Source organism: Lepidothrix coronata, unplaced genomic scaffold (genome assembly GCF_001604755.1).
Source record: "Lepidothrix coronata isolate B3197 unplaced genomic scaffold, Lepidothrix_coronata-1.0 Scaffold399, whole genome shotgun sequence".
Lineage (NCBI taxonomy): Eukaryota > Metazoa > Chordata > Aves > Passeriformes > Pipridae > Lepidothrix > Lepidothrix coronata.
Window position 1 is genome coordinate 111,447 of NW_016690579.1, and position 11,584 is coordinate 123,030.

Sequence of the window (11,584 nt, forward strand, 5' to 3'; positions counted from 1 at the left end):
TAAATAAGGTCAGCTGCTTTCCTGTGCCACTTACACACAAACCCATGCTATGAACTCTGCAGTTACTGCGAGGAAACCTGCACCAAGGAACTGGTTCCACACAGCACATTTACAGGAATGAAGATTCTTTTCTTTGGCTTAAGCGGTGCCACAGGGGATGAAACATTTACCTGCTGATACATCTTGTTTCTTAGTTGTCATAGGCTGGTGTTTTATAGCTGCCTACGACGCTGCAGCGTTTCTGCCACGCTCTGTGCACAAGACACCAGTGACAGCAGTGAAACGGACCCCAGACCAGCCCAGCCCAGCCCAGCCCAGACCACTGCTCAGCTGCCACTCGCTGCCTGTCAGAGCCCCGTGTGAAGTGACAGGGCTGAGATGCAGAGGTTGGGATTGGGAGGAAGAGAAGGGATGGCCTTGCAAGTAAAATTCAGTTTGGCTGTGGAAGGAAATGGCTTGCAGCACACACGTCAGGCTGTGAGACACTCTGTATGGAAGCACATCCATGGATTTGACACTTGGGTGAGTCCAAGGCACTGACAGGTGCTCTGTGGGTCCTGAAGAAGCACAGCTTGCAATGCCCAGAGTTTGGAAATGGCAGCTGTTGGCAGGAAGCTCCAGAAGGAGCAGCTTTCTCCATGGCCTGAGCTTTGCAGTACAATAGATTTAACTTTCAAAATGAGCAGTTGTCTGTATTGTCCAGACTCCCAACCCTCAGTTTAAACAGAGCCGCTGTTTTATTGAGGCACTTTCATGCTCGTGTGGGACTGCCCACCTTCCCATTTCAACTCAGCCATAAAAATTGGCCTGGAGATTAAACCTGCTGCCTGAGTTGTTCACTGGAGAGCAAGTGGGAGGGTGTGCGAGGGGAGAGGTGGAAGGAAAGAGGCAGCAGTGGAAATATGAAGACAGAGGATTTGGCCAGGTTTGATTTACAAGCAGGAGCCAGGGTTGCTTTGGGAACATCTCAGACATGTTTAAAATGCCCTGTTGGGCTCTAGTTCAAACCTGAGTTTGCAACCCCGTCTTCTGCAGGATTTCATTTGCCTTGTTAAAAGGAGGAACAAAGAGAAATGGTTGGATTCAGGGAATCAAGTGTGCTGCATGTTCAGCAGTACCCCAAGCAGTAGAAAGGATTAGGTGCTGTTTTGTGGGTTTTTTTCCAAATTGTCTCCACAGACCTTAATAAGCACTCAAAAGGAGTTTATTCTGAGCTCCTGGGTGTAACACAGAGCCAAGAAACCAGTCAACATATAGCACATCCCCTTAGGAGCAAAGAGCACTTTGTGCATCATATATGAGAAACTGCATAAACCCTTTGCAAACACCTATCAGATCCAATTCCCTGTTCCTCTAGGGAAATAGATAGGATTATATGCAAGTTCACAAATGAATTAAGCAGGATTCCACAGTCTAGCTCCAGCTCTGCTGGAATTCAGCCATTACTTTTGCTGACTTTAACAGAAGCTAAATACAGACCAAGCAAGCTACAGCTAATGTTGTTCAGCTTTAGTTGCCATTTGGGGAGCAGCAGTGGTACCCTACAACTGCAGTTAACAGTGACACAGAGACTCTGTGTCTTGCTACCCAACCTCAGACAGCCAAGTGAGCTCAGAGATCTCCCAGAACCCTCCCCTGTGTTCGAGTCAAAGAAATTTCTGCTATGCAAAAATGAGATGGGAAAAAAGTCTGTGGCAGCATCAGACAGGATGCCCTGAAGCCCAAACAAGCTCATCCGTGTAGTTATCTCAGCAGGTGGATCCCGGGTTAACATTCCCAGCAACAAATCCAAAGTGACTTCCCTGCCGTGACTGAGTGAGATTACAGCTGCAGAACCGGGCCCCAGGAGCAACAGCACCTACAGCCTGGAGTCCAGGCAAAAAGATGATGCTCACCCCTGACTCTCCCCCCATAAAGCAGCAGAGAGTCAAGGCCAGCAGCAGTTTAAGAACCAGACGACTGCCAGTATGTCTTTCCCCCCCTGCAAACACAGTGGCCTCTCCCCCTTCTCCACTATTTATGTTACATGAACTGCCTTCTATTCAGGAGGAGCTGTTCTCTATTAACAGAGCTTGGCAAAGATCAGGAATTAACTGTGCCAACTTTCAGGCCTGCTGCCTTAAGGCAGATGGCAGGGAAAGTATCCCAGCCTTGTTGCCCAAACCTCTTCTCCCAGCAAGCAGAGATAACTCAAAAACAGGAAAAAAGGGTCAGACATCTGCGAAGCCCTAATTTCAGTGCAGGAGACAGCCTGTGTGTGGGGTGCCCTGCTCTGCCTTGGCTGTGCTTGTCACCCCACGGGCAAGCAAAGCCTGTGGCACCGTCAGGATCCACAGGCTCAGAGCAAGGGCACAGGTTTCACTGGAATTCTTATACTTCCGGAGTTACAACAAGAAAGAGGAGATGCTCTGCCTCCCTCCAAGATGCTGCTATCATGAAAGGAAATCAGCACTGCTAATGACTGGTGCTGAACTGTACCTTTATGGGAAAGTAAATCCCTCTGGAGCAGCTGGAAGGACAGGATTCCCAGTTACTGCAGACCTGCAACAAAAAGCAAGAGCTGTGGTTGCAGAGCATCCTCTGCTTCCCACCAGCAGGACGCAGCTGCTCTGCCATCCCCACCACTGCAGGTCCCCCAGGAGCAGTTCCAGTGCCTGGGGAACATTCACCCCATGAAGGTGGATCACACTCAGGCACTGGCAGGAACAGGCACAGTTGGACTCCTGAGCTGTGAAGAGCTGAGTGTCCAGTTCTGGTGGAATCTATATCACAGGCAGTTGCCTTGTTCTTGCAGAATAAGACACCATCCCCAGCTCTGAGCAACCAAAATCAAGCCTTTGAAGCTTGCTTTGCCAACCTTCTTGTGTCTGTATTTCCTCCCGTTAGTGGTGTGGCACTCCAGTTATTAATATTTTCTGGTTTTCAGTACCATGAAAGCATGACTCAATAGCAGTGCTGAGACCTCAGAAAGCTTCCCCCAGGTGCTGCAGAGGATGGTTAACGACAGTATGACAGGCAAGAGGGTCATAAATAACATTCTGCTGGGTGCTAATTCAGACAGTTGTTGTAGCTCACTGCCATCAGTGGGACAATTTACAAACTCACACATAGTTAAGCGTTGCTGAAACATATCCTGGGCTGGGGTCAATGGAAAGTGTCTTGCTGACTTCACCTAGAGCTGGATTAAGCACTTAACTCTTACATTGTCTCCTCCATATTCCTGAATTATTCATTAAGGGCCAGACACTGCAATCCATACTCACACTGCACTTAATCTGTCCTTTAAATTGACTTGCATTAGTCTGAGTCACAGGCACCACAGCACCTTCCTCCTTAACAGTCTCACTGAATGCAGCAGAGCTGTTCATGAAATAAGGTGCTGCTCTGCAAGGAGGCAGATCCAGCTCTCAGCAAAGGCATCAGTAAGGAGAGAACTGAGAGAAAATTCACCCTGGTAAAGCTGCATCAAGATGTCTGAACTCAAGTAAATCTGTGTGAAATCAATCATTTAAAGAGATAACCTGTTCTGTGGTATTGCAGGGGAGAGACTAAGGGAGTTCTAGAAACTAATATTTCATTGTTCAACTTCATCACAAGGTCTGGAAACACATTCCACTGCCCCTGGCCACACATTCACAGAGCCTCGTGAGGGCTGCTTTGTCCCTCCAGAGAGAAACAGCAAGGTGTGTGGAAAGGAAGAAGGCAAAGGATTTGTTCTGCTCCTCCTGACGGGCACAAAAGGAATAAAAAGTGAACAGGACTGCTGCCACCGAGGAGGTAACAAGTACCCACATTTACCAGCAACTCCCTCCTCTGCCAAGCTCACAGCTCCCACTAACCAAGCTCCCAGACCACACTACTGGCTCTGATCCTGAAATCCCCTCAGGCTGCTCAAACAGCAGATAAACTCTCATCACAGCAGAGCCGATTAGCTGTGCCTTTCACCACTGAGCCCAAACCTATAGTCTGATACCTCTGTACAAACAATGGATCAGGAAATAAATAAGCCAATCAGGTAAGCAAAGGGAGAAATCTTGTGCACTACATTGAGAAATATATAAGGGGGGTTGATTTTTTAAAAAGGAATTTATCTGTTCAGTTTTCATTTATGTCAGTTCTTGATAAGATTAGAGGATTAAACCAACTGAATGCTAAATGCTCTGTGCTGGAGAGAGTCCTGCTGGGATTTACTGCATGTTGGCATGTACAGAGACCACACAGCATCACCCAGAGACCCTGGGACTCGCAGAAGGACCCGTTCAAACTTCTGAAATAAAAATCACAGCTTATCCAGACTTTCCATATGCCGCCGGGGTACGAACTCCTATCCCTCTCCAGTTTCACTCAAGCTTGCTTATTAAGTACTTGTACCCAACAGGCAAGTCTTTGTATAAGCAGCACTTATCTCGGAGCACTGGCATCACAAGAGGATTTCAGACGTGCTGTGGCTTTTTGGATGCAAAATGTTAACACCGTGTGCATCCCTCCCCCAGTGCCAAACCGAAGCACACACATCCTGTCACACTCCTGCTGTTACAGGCACACACACCCCACAGCTACCCCCATAAACTCCTGCACAACACAGCTTGTTAAAAACACAATTGACAGTTTTTTAAAGAAGTCAAAGTTCTCCTGTAACTTAACGACTTCTTCTATTGGCCTGACAAACACATTTGTGGTGTTTAGTTCGTTAATTCTGAAAAAGCACAAGATCTTGGGAGGTGCAGCCAAGGACAGGCAGGGGATTGGGAGAATTTTTAGCACCTAGCAAACACATTCTCCCCAAACACCTGAAAAATAACAGCAATTTCACCGGTGTGAACTCCCTCATTCCTGTGCCCCAAATTATAGTCGGATATTGTCACCTTGGCTCCCTACCAGTGCCCTGCTCTGTGGTAAGGAGACCACGCACCACAAGGGTGTTTGTCAATATAGCTAAAAACACCAGACTATAGCCAGTGAGAGAAATCTAGTTAGAGTATCAGTGACTTCAGCTGGTGTTTGGGGTTGTGGTTTGGGTTTTTTCCTGCCCCTGAGGAGGAATTTGCCCTGAACGTTGCAGAAACTGAATCACGATCTTCGCCACCGTGGGCGACTGGAACGATGCTGACGCTACTTCCCGAATGCCAGTCTGGCTCTCACATATTACACTGTTACACATTGCTCTGGGCCATTTGCCCCCTTCCCCTTGTGCCTCGAGGTGAAACGGTCACAAATGCTGATGGGTAGTTTCCCCTTGAATCGTTTTCCTATCAGACAAGCATTCTCCTTCCATACAGGAGTATCTTCCCCGTGGGAATACAGCAGGTGCTCATAGGGGCAGCAGGAAGAAAGGAGGAATGGATCTTTTATCATATTAAGCATTTCCATTCCATCTTTATTGTCTTTTCTGTAGCTCAGGTCTGTTTTATTCCAGGCTTAGGGAATCACACTGTAAGGCTCCAAGGGGTAAAGAGGCTGTCTTGATGAGTCTAACCTCTGAAGATGCATCCAGGATGATAAAAGAAGTGTAGCTATTGAAACATCTCCCTTCAATACAGTTATTGTGTTGCTAGGTTTCCATCTAGACACACAGCCTAAAAGAGCAATCAAAGGAAGCTGATGCTGTGGATAATATCTTTATCAACACTTCACAAGGTTGTTGGGGAGGAAGAGGGGAAAAATACTGTCCCCGAGCAAAGTTGTTCTGATGAGAATAGACAGCTAGTTTCAAAAGCTCGCCCAAATTTTCATGGGAAAATTGTTTTTTAAAAAAACTGAGCTCTTAGGGTAGTAGATTTTATGTGTATCAGCATGTGGCTTTGTGAGCAAGAAGTCTGTGTGTTTATTCCGTCATTTGAATTGTAAAAGTACTTCTCTTTCAACACACAAGTCCTCACCCCACTTAACTAAAGCCTGTCTTGCAGCAGCAGACGAGGGCGCGCATCAGCCTTGTTTTTAGAGGAACTTATTTGTTGCATATTACATTAAATCCCAACAGACTCTGCACTGCTGTCAAAATACTATCCTAATAATTGCATGAGGGAAGGTTGCTAACCAGCACATTGCTATGCCTGTGCACAAAACAAAGGTTCAAGTGACACAGGATGCAGCAGCGAGGCAGATCCCCGAGGGACCGGCCACCTTCAGCTCACTCCGCCTGTCCCAAAGTTTTTCAGTTATATTCAGCTTCTGCCCTCTCAAGTGCTTTTAAACACCCGGGCAGTAGCAAACAGCCCCACGCTCTTTTGGTTTGGTCATCTCATCACCAAATCGGAAAGAACAGAAAAGAGTTCATTTTCTCCAGGAGTCCGGGTGTTTTGCTGCCATGTCCTTGGAGACCACCTGGAACAGCGAGGGCCCAGGGCCAGGCTGCACTCGGGACTGTTGCTAAGCAATGTAATGTCCTTATTAAGTGGCATGAGGTTTTTAGGCAGGAAAAGTCCGTTTCTACACAAGCCAGTATAAAACAGAAAGGTTACCTTACGTGTGCCAGGTATGCTCTTTACAGCTTTTGGACCAGCACCGGACACCAGCTGCTGTCATAGACGAGGATCCCTCCTGGCTGGACCTGCTGCCATCCCTGAGCGTGGCGAGCGCTCCGCTGGCTCTGCTCCTCCTCAGGGAGGCCGGCCAAGCCTCCGTGGAGCCGGGGACACAAAGCTGCTCAGTTCTGGCGCCCAACTTTTCCCCCAGGAGAACAGCCCTGCTGCAGGCGCAGCTCAATCAGCTCATTATAGAGGCAGCCTCCCGAGAAACGCTCTCCCTGTGCATATTCATGAACTCTCCAGAGCTTCCAGGGAGAGTTGGCTAAACACACAGCTGAGGGATTTAGCTGTTGGATTCCCAGGAAAAAAAAAAAAAAAGGGGGAAAAAAAAAAAAAAGGGGGGGGGGGAGGAAAGGAGGGCGAGGAAGGAGTAAAGGGCTTAAAAAAAAAAAAAGTGACTAGCGGAGCGACTGCAGCGGTGCTGCCCTAAGCACCGCGGGACCCAGGAGCCCGACCGACCCCCGCGTCACCCCCCGGGCAGAGCCGAGCGCTGAGGGCCGGTGGCGGGCACCGAGGAGAGGGTGTCACGGGAGACGGCTGTGCCCACAGACCCCCAAAACAACAACCCCCTTCCACCCCGTGGCCGCGGAGCGCATCACTCACCTCCGCCCGGCCGGGCGGCAGCAGCCGAGGGCTCGCAACGGTGCCGGGGCACAGCCGGGTCCCGCGGTACCGGGGCAGAGCGGCACCGGTGCCGAGTCCCGCTGTACCGATGCCGGGGCAGAGCGGTACTGGAGCCGGGGCAGAGCGGTACCGGAGCCTCTGCAGCGCCGGCGGCAGCGGCGAGCGGCGGTCGCGGTCCCGGTCCCGCAGCCCTCCCCCGGCCCCGCCGCCGCCTTTTAACGCCGCTCCGCCGAGCGCCGCGGCCGCTGCTGGCACGGCCCGTCCCGCCGGCCCCCGGGGGCGGCCGACAGCCCCCGCCGCGGTGCCGCGGGATGAGGAGCGGAGGGATGCGGAGCGGAGGGATGCGGAGCGGAGGGATGAGGAGCGGAGGGATGAGGAGCGGAGGGGCGCGGAGCTCCGGGGCTGCCGCCGCCCCGCCGGGCTGCGGGCGGCGCTGCGGCCGCGCTATAAACCCGCGCTATAAACCGTGCCCCGTGCGCGGCCCCCGCCCCGCCGGCCCCGGTGCGGCGGCGCCGGCCGGGCAGCCCCGGTGGGGAGAAAGGGCAGCCCCCGTGGGAAGGCAGCCCCCGTGGAAGGGCAGCTCCGCGGCGGGGCTCGGCCGCCGCCGGGCAGGGGGGGCACGGGCACGGCGCTTGGGAACGGCCCCCGGTGCCCGCCCGGCCCCCGCGCACTCCCCGGCGGAGGGGGCGGGTACCGGAGTGACCGCCGGGACCGGGGGCTGCGGGTGCTGCCCGTGGCCCTTCCGCCACACGGGCCCATCCCGGGACTGCCCTGCCCGCCCGCGCAGGGAGCGCTGGGTTTGCGGGCTGCCGTTTGGAGAGGGATGGGGGTGCCCCGTGTGACAAGCGTGGGAGCGCGGCTCTGCCACCACGCCGGGACCGGGCGCGTCTTGGGACAGAAACCGCCAGAAACTTTCGCAGCACCTGGCTGGTACTGCGGGTCCAGCCCCTGTTAGAGCCGGGGCTCTGGGAAGGACTCATCAGGTATTCGCTGGTACCCTCACCACTAGATAAGTGCTCTATACAGGAGACATCTCTATGCGTTCAGTTGCAGAGGTATGCGGCAACAACCCCTGAATTAAGTAGGAGTCGTTAAATGGGAGGTAGCAAGACGTGTTAATTAGGGTGGTACAGACAATCTTTTATACATTCATGCTTGCCCCTGGTGCAGCAAGGCATTCTGCACAGCTGGTCATCGAGCTTGCCTTGCCCTTGCCTGGGTTTTCAGGAGGGACGGCTCTGATAAAGACATCCCTGAGTACAGGGGCTTTACTTAGTGTTGACAGACGGTCTCTTAATTAGTGTGCTGGATACAGCGGTCTTGCATTCATTTATTGTGTGCTCTCCTGTGACTCACTCTGGCTTTGGAGGCAGGAAGAGAAAACATTCCCCCCATCCTTGGCCTATTTACCAGGGTGACCAGTTACCATGATGTGGACTTCTGCAAGAGCAGGATTGTTGCTAAACAACTACCTGGTGGGAATGGCTTTTAATCAGGCTGCATAACGGAGTTAATGTAGCCTAAGCTACGTTCTTTGCCCTATATTCTTGTTTATTTGACTGTTGATGGTTACTGCTTACGAAAAATATCCTTCATCCCAGTTTTCAGATAGATTTGTCAAGTCAATAAGAAAGAGAAAGCACAATAAAACAGGCCCATCACCTGAGAGTGTCTGTAGGCAGGCAACTGTGTCAAAGGCACAGCAGCTCTCTCTGATGCATCACTCAAAGAGAACAGGAAGCCAGGCAGACAAAGCCAGACCATCATCTTCCTTGTGGGGCTCCAAGGAATGCAAATTTAATGAGGCTCCTGAAGTAAAGCTGCATTCCACCGGCTTTCACCACGCCTGCCAGTGATGGAGGTCTCTGCAGAGAAGGTAATGGTGAGGGGTTAGCGATTCTGTTGAAAACTGCAGCGTACAGTAAAGGGAAAAATTGCTTTTTCTAACTTTGCTGGTGTTGGGAGCGAAGCCCACGCTGATGTGAGGGACAGTGCTCAATCAATCACTCAGCAGAGCCCAGCAAACTGCAGGAGTTATCACCAGCGCTGGTACAAGCACTCAGACAGTGACAGGATTCTCCTCAGCAGCGATTCTGACAGCCCTCCAGGTGCAGACAGGCAGACAGAAAGACAGATAGACACACACACACACACACACCCCGGGAGCCCCCCAGTCCCCTCATTGCACACACACAGCATGCAGGAGCAAACAGACACACAGTGCTGCTGCCACAACTGCTCCCAGACGAGCTGCTCCCATCCCTTCTCTGCACACACAAGTACATCAACCTGACAGCTTCGGCTTTTAAAACTTGTACATGGTTTTCCTTCACCTCCCTTCACACACACCCCACAGAGCTGCATTAGCCCGCAGCTGAACTAGAATTTTCTCTTGCTGTGTTGGCACCTACAATATATACATGAAGAACATGCCTTTCCCTGTCAACACAGAGATGCTCAGACTGCCACATTCAGCACTAAATATCCCTCCATGAACACACAGGGGTCTGCACAGCACTCAGAAAGCTCTGTAAAGGGATACTCACCTGGATGGGAAGGGGTAACTGCTCCATGGCAACTTCTGTGATTTCAGTCTCCTTTCATTCTGTGTTGGAAAGAAATAAAATATTTCAAATATTTGGGAATGGGAGAGGCAGGATGGTGCCCAGGGGAGATCTTCATACCTGGCTTAACATTTCCTTCCATGCCCCTCTGTGCTCAGAGAGCATCAGCCTCTGACTGCTATGACTTCCCTCCCTGAGGCCTCACAGAAGTGTGCAACCACACAGCATGTGCTGCCAAAAGGAAGACATAGTTCATTACTAGTTTAAATCAGCAACACTGAGCATGTTTTACTCAGATACAAGTTAGAACTGTCTGTATGAGCAGCACATAAACACAAACTGTATCCAGGTGTACCTGTATTACTTGCACAGACCTGTACACAGAGGTTTCAGTGTGTTGCTGCAGACTCCACTAGCAATGCAAATGCATCCACAAGGAATTAGCATTATTGGTGGCTTTTATCAGCAGTGCACGTGCCCAGGCAAACAGCACAGAGGCTGAGGGGTGCACACTGCTGTCCTCAGCCACACAGGTACAAACACACGTGTGACACCAACAGACATCAGCACTGTACTGCAGCCTGGGGAGCAGCTGCAAATCCACAAATGCCGGGCCACAGGCACTGAGGCACAGTCACAGGCAGGCTGGAAAAGGATTGCTGCTCTCCCTAAAGCCATTCCTGGCTAAAGGATGCCTTTTGGAGCTGGGAAGCTGAATGAAAACTCCTTCCCCTTTATTCATGTCCTCACAGCCTCAGCAGGACTGCTTTCCACACCAAACCCAGGCTCCGTCGGCCATTCCACTCGCTTGTATTTATGGCCCCTCTTTGAAATTCTGACTGCTCATCTATGCAGAATAAAACAACCCAAGCAATCCTTCCTGTCCAGGTGCTCATTACTAAAGTGTTAAATTATGCCAGGAAGGCTCTCTTAGGCCTTGTAAATTTTATCTGGGAGACTTTCAGCTTCCACAAGGTCTATTATTGCCTGATTGCCCGAAAGGCTTTTGAGTTTGTCCCAGTCAGCCACAGTGAGGGCTGGGCAAGAGCTGAGCACTGAGCTCCTGTCAAACACCATGGCTTGGGGTGGAGAAATGCCTCCATGTGAGTGTGTCTGGAGGAGCACATGCAGAGTCTGTCAGCACAGCCCTGGAGCACACACAGGGCTACCAGGATTTGTGTACATGGATATGAGCCTGTGCTTGGCATTAGAAGAGTCTGGATCGAAGGGTGATGCTGCCCATGAGTGACTGTGGGTGCAAGGAAAAGGGCCAAGGACCTGTGACTGTGGGCCTGATCTCAGCCAGGGCTCAAAGGAAGGCTGAACACACCAGTAAGCTTAATAAAGTAGAGAGAAAATAATGGAGAAACCCAGGAAGAAAGGGCAATAGCCCCCAAAGCCAGAGAGGTTCTCTTTTATCAGCTGCCAGCAAAGTGTCCCAGGAGAATCTGCAGGTACATCCAACACCCCTCAGCTCCCAGGGGCAATCCCTATAGGATGCTGAGCTGCAGATAAAGCATATTTTCATATTAAAAGAATGGGGAGTGGGGACAAAATTATCTGTAGAGAAACTTCCCTCACCCTTTTTGAAGTTGTGCTCTTTTTTCCTAGTGTCTTCCTGTCAGAGAACTGAGACCTTTTCTCCTTATCTTTCCTAACACAAACATCCTGTTTGACAGAACAGCATGGAGAGGGATATTTCCTATCTGTCCATAAAACTCACAGAGCCATATCACAAGCTATTTCTATGTGTTGTGTGTTTATAAACCTCAGCCCTGCCCTGACCAAGCAAAATAGCTTCTAGTTACCACTGATTCAGGCCTGAATTCAAATTGCCAGCCTATTATTCCTTACTCAGGCAACACTAGT

At 50.9% G+C, this 11,584-nt stretch overlaps 1 protein-coding gene and 1 long non-coding RNA gene across 5 annotated transcripts in view; both read right to left on the reverse strand.

Moving 5' to 3' along the window:
• The window catches only part of DISP3 (dispatched RND transporter family member 3), a 34,802-nt gene extending 27,606 nt beyond the window's left edge, over positions 1-7,196 (reverse strand). For 2 of the 4 annotated variants that reach the window (XM_017839330.1, XM_017839333.1), the window contains exons 1-3: positions 7,131-7,196; positions 6,462-6,685; positions 2,479-2,541 (exon numbers count right to left, since the gene is read on the reverse strand). The gene's annotated coding sequence lies outside the window, so the exon portion shown is untranslated. The remainder of the gene's footprint in view (positions 1-2,478; positions 2,542-6,461; positions 6,686-7,130) is intronic. The other 2 variants (XM_017839331.1, XM_017839332.1) reach the window with 2 other exon arrangements.
• A 1,400-nt stretch (positions 7,197-8,596) lies between these two features.
• LOC108509752 lies at positions 8,597-10,948 on the reverse strand. The gene is made up of 3 exons (XR_001878697.1): positions 9,836-10,948; positions 9,698-9,756; positions 8,597-9,016 (listed from the first exon to the last, which is right to left on the reverse strand). It is a non-coding gene; the product is annotated as an uncharacterized LOC108509752 (long non-coding RNA).
• Between the last annotated feature and the right edge of the window lie 636 nt (positions 10,949-11,584).